The sequence below is a fragment of the Limulus polyphemus genome, unplaced genomic scaffold, assembly GCF_000517525.1.
Source record: "Limulus polyphemus unplaced genomic scaffold, Limulus_polyphemus-2.1.2 Scaffold4247, whole genome shotgun sequence".
NCBI lineage: Eukaryota > Metazoa > Arthropoda > Merostomata > Xiphosura > Limulidae > Limulus > Limulus polyphemus.
In genome coordinates, this window is record NW_013669857.1 from 85,129 (window position 1) to 92,095 (window position 6,967).

General features: G+C 30.4%; 1 long non-coding RNA gene across 1 annotated transcript; it reads left to right on the top strand.

Annotated features, from left to right (window-relative positions):
• The first annotated feature begins 1,255 nt into the window (after window positions 1-1,255).
• Window positions 1,256-2,673, top strand: LOC111088689. The gene is made up of 2 exons (XR_002613136.1): window positions 1,256-1,398; window positions 2,487-2,673. It is a non-coding gene; the product is annotated as an uncharacterized LOC111088689 (long non-coding RNA).
• The last annotated feature ends 4,294 nt before the right edge of the window (window positions 2,674-6,967 follow it).

Consider the following 6,967-nt stretch of genomic DNA (forward strand, 5'->3'; position numbering starts at 1 on the left):
CTGACTTACTACAGAGACTGACTTCGTTTTAATACAGAATAAGTAAAACTCTAGAAATTCGTAGACTTTCTTCATGAGTATAATATTTGTAAGTTACTGAAGGTGTTTTAAGTTGACTTACCACAGATACTGACTTCGTTTTAATACAGAATAAGTAAAACTCTAGAAATTCGTAGACTTTCTTCTTCATAAGTATAATATTTGTAAGTTACTGAAGGTGTTTTAAGTTGACTTACCACAGAGACTGACTTCGATTTAATACAGAAATTTGAAAAAAAAATATTAACTTTAACAATAGACCGGATGGTGACTTGGCTGTCTATTTGTCATGACAGAGAATGTGTGGTTGTAATTATTTTCCTTTTTCTAACATTCCATCTGCTTATCAGGACAGTGTCAGTATAACTGAAAGTACGAATTTTGAAGAAAACGACTAGAAAAAATATTAATAACGGTGAATAAAAAATAACCTTATACTTATATACTGCACCATAACCAAATAAAACTTCAAAGATTTTAGCTACACTTACAAGAAGTAAAAAGAAAAAAAAAATATACTTATTTAAATTCTTCATCTGCAGAAGTTAAATTCCATTCATGAGTATGTTCCGTGACTATGTTAACAGTCAGTTAATCCAAACTTTTAGGCTTTTTAAATATATTTTATTAGTTTTACTAGATATGTACATTACTGACACGCTTAAGATACATCCACATTTATATATATATATATATACGCACAGTTTAAGGACTTGTGAATTGAATATTTGAACATGTATGTCAATATATATTCCATACAGTTTGTGTAATTATTTTTTCAGTGGTACTGTGGTAAAGATTGTCCAAGCGTAGTTAAAACATTGAAAGTTAGGTCATCGGGCACATAGGATGCTTGATGATAAAAACATTCGCAAGAAACTAAGTTGGTTTACTTCTGAATTTTCTTTTTCTCTCTGTTGTAAATTTCGATCAGGAATAACACATGTTGGTTTAACAATTGAGAAATAATAATAATTCATTATTAAATTATTGAGTGAACGTCAATAATGTGTTTAATTTTATTCATGTTGAATTGTTATAGCATTTTACATGTTAAATCCATATTATATTTTCATGATTTCAATATTTTTTGTTTTCTATTTTTCTTATTGTTTTTTTTTCTATGTCATAAATTACATAAATATCATATATACGACTAGATATCATATTTCGATATGATTAATTTCTACATTTTTACCTTTCTATGTAATAGATTCAATATTTTGTTGGAATTTCGCAGTCGGACTGAATTCTGCTTTACGACAGATCTGACATGGTGTAGCTTTGCGCTTAACAACAATCAAACCAAACCCCTAGACAACAGTATTTATATCTTACTACAATGGACATAGCGTGTATGTCAGTATCTATGTATGTAAGCAAAACTTCTACGTCATCTATTGAATGGCACCACAAATAAAAACCCATAAAAAATTCACACTTTGGGTATTCAAGATTCACACAGTTATAAAGATAACTGTGGTATGTGTAACAACCATTTATTTATAATAGAACACAATTTTAGATAAAAGTACTGTACTTACAACAAGAACACGACTTTCACTAGGACTGTACATGAGAGTTTGATTACATCTTTATTGATGTAATTTTTAAATGTAGAACTTGGAAACGGAGTTCTTAAAATGACTATTATTTTGTCAATAAACGGTACCATTTTTAATATATAAAAACATTACAGTTTATATTAGTTAAGTATATGAAAATTTTGAGCTCTGTACATTGAACCATTTTGATGCAGTGAGTTGCGCATGACGAAAGAGCACAATCTGAACACTTTTCCCGTGCAGTACTTCCCAGAAAAAAATATTTTTTTGAGAAAATGTTCACTTTTTCTGAATTTTTACAATGAGGTATGAATACTATGATTATTAATGACTAGCACAAACAGCCGCCTGTATTTATTGCTAGTATTCATAATAAACAATATATACATAACCTATATTTGATACTTCTTTTTTTATGTTTTCACTTCACATTGAAAAGTTATGAAAGACCATACTCGGAATATAAAACTGGAAAGGTTTTACAAGAGTTAGGCCTTGTATTATACGTTTTATGTTATTTTGGAAGATGAGGCATAGAAGCTATGTAAAGAGTATTTTATAAAGGTTAAGACTTAGATTAGTAAACGTTTAACTCAATATTTTTCTAAACAACTGAAATTGAGCACAAATTTTGTCAAGCGAGTAATTTGATTCAACTATAATTTTACCAGTAATTACGTGATTGAATGCATCGACGGTATTGTGAAAAGTATCGGGTTAATATTCTCTCTTTTAATTTCTTTATAATAATTATAGAGCACGGTTGATTGTTACTGTTATTTTACGTATACGATATTGTTTAACATTTTTAAACATGGCTTATTGATTTTTATCTAAATTCCTTTTTATATATACATCATATTTAGTTTTTATTATTAACAGGAGTTGTTTTCTTATTGCACTATGAGTCGTAAACTTACTGCTGGAACCACCGGGGACAATTTGTTGTAACGTAGAGAAAATGCCGAATCAAGTATGTATCTGGTGAGAGGTGATTAACACGACACTACAATCAAACTAAATGTATTCGTACTTACTACGTACATTAAAGATTGTAAGTAATCAAAAATCATGATTTAGAGTTAGTTATTTTCGTTCAAAGCCACATTGGGCTATCTGCTGTGTCTGTCGTGGGGAATTGAACCCCGAATTGTAGCGTTGTAAATCTGAAAATTTACTGCTGTTTCATCGGGGGACTCATGATTTAAGAATTTTATTTGTATGTATATATATGTTATGTGTCGTTGGCGAGAACATCACGTCACATAAATAAGGGATAACAAATAAGTTTCAACTGGAATATTGATAGATAATACTTATTGTTTTATAAAATTTCTTAGAGTCTATGGCATAACCCAGTCAGCAAAAATGAAATGCTATAAAATATTGTCAAACGTATGGGCATTAGAGTACTATCACTAACTTCCCGGTTATTTTGTTTAACTAGTCAATATGAAAAAACTCAAAACAATTAAAAAGAAATGTTTAAAAACATCCAATTTTAATTTTTTTAAACGAAACACGCATGTGTTATAATTACGTTTAATTTAGCATATTGTTACGACAGCGGAAGTCACGTGACTCTAGTCACACGTCATGAACTTCTAGAAAAATTATGTCCCTTTGTGAAGCCTCGAGTGTTTACTAGATTTTCGGTATTCTTGTATATAAGACCGCAAAGAAGTGACTGCAACAATGTAGTTGAATTGCTGACAGAGATAGAGACGGACAGTTGGGTCGAGCGCGTGAGTCGCTCGTTGTGAATTATAGCGTTTGTTTAAGTTATGGCGTGACCGTGGAAATTAAGTGAATTTCAAAGTTGTATTGAGAAAGAATAAACTAGTTTTATTTAAGAAAGGACTTGTGTCGCCAAAGTTTCATCGGAAAGAAATTATACGGGAAATTAACTAACGACCATAGACGTAACAATATTTATTAAATGCAATGTACAATCCTTCACCTAACTCGGTGTATTAAATTTTTGTAGAGAACTTTGTTTTAAATCTAATCTTGATAGGATTAAGCTATAAATGATTGAATTGTTAGGTATTTCTATGGTTAGGTGATTAAAATTTTTAAGAATTATTCCTCACAAAGTCCGAGGTTCAGGGTCAGACTTTCCCACCATATAAAACATTAAATAAATAAAAAGGGCTTTTTAGGTGAAAATATAAAAACATTTATATAATTCAAAAATAAATGTTACGGAACAGCAAAAGTTCAGTTCAGCATTTTGATTAACACTCATATAATAACAATAAGGTTGATTTGAAATAACGTGTTTCTTAGTAATGAACCAGTATATTAAAAACGCCCTCCTTACCCGATAAGACTCTAGGAGATGTAAATGCTGATCATGATTTCTTTATTTTACATTTGGTGGTTTTTATTTACAATATTATTAAATGATTTCGTTTTTAATCAATGTCCACGAAACCATCAATTATTTACACAAGATTAAAGTTAGCGTCACCATCATCATCATCACCACCAGCTCATACTCCAAGGTCACTGTTTTTTGTTTGTTTGTTTTTTATTTCAAGGGTATTTGTAAAATTTTAGATATTTTTTTTATAGAGAAGTTACAACACCAAAAATTTCAAGGCTGCTGGAGATACTGTGGTCACTGTTTAAAAATTTTATTGCAACTCTGGCTAAGTCTGAGTTATACAAGCAAAATAATACAATTTTTGCAAAATTCGTTAGCTTAATTCATACACAAGTCTTCCGATGTTCATATTAGTAAAAGCGAAACACAAATGGAAATATATATTTATAACTAGTTTTTGATTTAAAATTACAGAATAACAATGTATGGTTTAAACTATAATTCCAAACAAAAGTAGAGCTAAACGTTATCACCGTATGTCACTATCTATGTATATGCCCAAAACAAACATTGGAAAACAAATAGGCTTTAAGATTGTTATAAAACAAATTAACCGATGCCCTCCCCACACATTTCTCTTAATTTATCTATTGTGGCTCGAAATCAGAGGCATGTGTAAGAAATGGCATTTCAGATCTATCTTTTGTCTTCCACAAGTTACTGTTCAGTGAGATTTTCGTTCAATACTAGAACTCAGTTTGGGCCGGACGGTGAGAAATACTATTTATATTTGCAGTAAAATAGATTAAAAGTTACGATTTGAACACTGAAAGCTGGCGAAATATTATAAAATAAATAGGTAAAAAAATTGTTTTATAAAAACATGTTAACTACAAATTTTTGTTTTGTTTGCACATTTTATTAATTTGCCCATTGCAGATCGAAATTAGATCTGTATAACTCGTTTTTATAAGACAACTTAGGCCTCTTAGTTTTCTAATATTTCGCCGGATTTCGGCATTTAAATCGTAGCTTTTAAAGTATTATGCTACATATATAACTAGCGTTTCATAGAATATTTTGTCTCTCATCATTAGGCCCAACTAAAGGCTTCTGATATTGAGCAAATAACTTATTGGACATTGACTTGTGGGAGACAAAAGGAAGAAGTGAAATGCAGTTTATTATAGAAATTAAGAGGAACGTGAAAAAACATCTACAATAAATTTCTTTTTAACAATTTTCAACCCTATGTTGCTGCTTGAGAAAAACTTCTTAAAATTAATTGATTTTCAAACTTTTAACTGTTTCCGTTAGGGGACAGTAATATAGCTATGACGAACACATATATCATCATATATACGTGTAAACCTTGGAAATAAGAAATATCAGCTTGTACTTGATAACAAGTCATGCATTATGACTAGTTTAGTACGGTATTTTCGAACTACATCAGCTTCACCCAATCGACGACAGATATTGCTGTCTGAATGAGATTTACTTGTCGTTAGGCTGGGAAACAGCTTGGTGTAGAATCCATTTATAGGCACGCTTTAAGACACTTTCACCTTGAAAGAGGATGTCATATTTCCAAGTATGCCATAGCAATGTGAATAAAATCTGATTATTAAGCATAGCTGCAAAATTAGATAACCTTAAAACCACTTTCGCAATGAAAAAGTACAAAGTTTATGTGGGCAAAAACATCCTCACCAAAATGTGTGCATTGTGTTGCTATCATAATTAGCATTATTAAAAATTAACAATAAATATAAAAAAAACTAATTATATAGGGCGATAAAAAAATTTTAAACGTTTGAAGACGGAGCATTTTTTGTAAATGTGTGTACTGAAGCATACAACATTTATAATCTAAGGCAGGTAAACTGCTTACCAAATAGACTTGAATAGTGTGATGTTTTTGTTCCTTACAATGAAACTACATATTATACGTAAACTAGTGAAACTAACAATTCAAAGTGACAGTCTTCATACAAAACAACCATACTTTTCAGTACTCAGAGTGACGATGGTGTTCTTGAACTTTGGTTGTTCTTGCAGCGTAATCATTACTCAGGAAAAAACTGCTGAAGTTGATAATATAAAAATGACCGTACTTTTAAGAGCTTTCAAGGAGACTTAGCCTTTCTTGTTTCTTCCAACAAAGTTGTCCATCGCGACATGTCCTCCCAGGGAAAAGTATAATACGTCTATACATTCAGTAGGTAAACATCTGTAGAGTAGAATATAAATCAGCCGTTATTAAACGATTATAGATTTAAGTTATTTAAACTAAGATATAAATAGTTTGAAATTATTTAAGCACAAAGAAAGTAATTTCATCACAATTTTGCCAATGTCTGATGTGCTGTAAATTTCGAATTCTGTTCTTCCTAATTTTAAAGACAACAGCGAAAAACGAAACTAACCTAACGACTTGACTAAGAGAATGAAGGAAATATTACATGCCTCCTTATAATTGTCGTAAATCTATATAGTTCTCTCAGAACACTAAATATTTAGTCTCGTTTTTGGTACAGAATGAGTATTACCATCAAAGGGATGGATAAGATTAGGGCAGGATGAGATTTGGCACCACACCGCTAATAATTGGTATTGCTATCTTAGTTTACTGATACACCATATTCACGGTAAGTTGAATTAGTCAAACATGTATCTTATCCATTTTTAATCTGATACACTATATTCACGTTAAGTTGAATTTGTCAAACATGTATATTATCCATTTTTAATCTGATACACTATATTCACGTTAAGTTGAATTTGTCAAACATATATCTTATCCATTTTTAATCAGATACACCATATTCACGTTAAGTTGAATTAGTCAAACATATATCTTATCCATTTTTAATCTGATACACCATATTCACGGTAAGTTGAATTAGTCAAACATATATCTTATCCATTTTTAATCTGATACACCATATTCACGGTAAGTTGAATTAGTCAAACATATATCTTATCCATTTTTAATCTGATACACCATATTCACGGTAAGTTGAATTAGTCA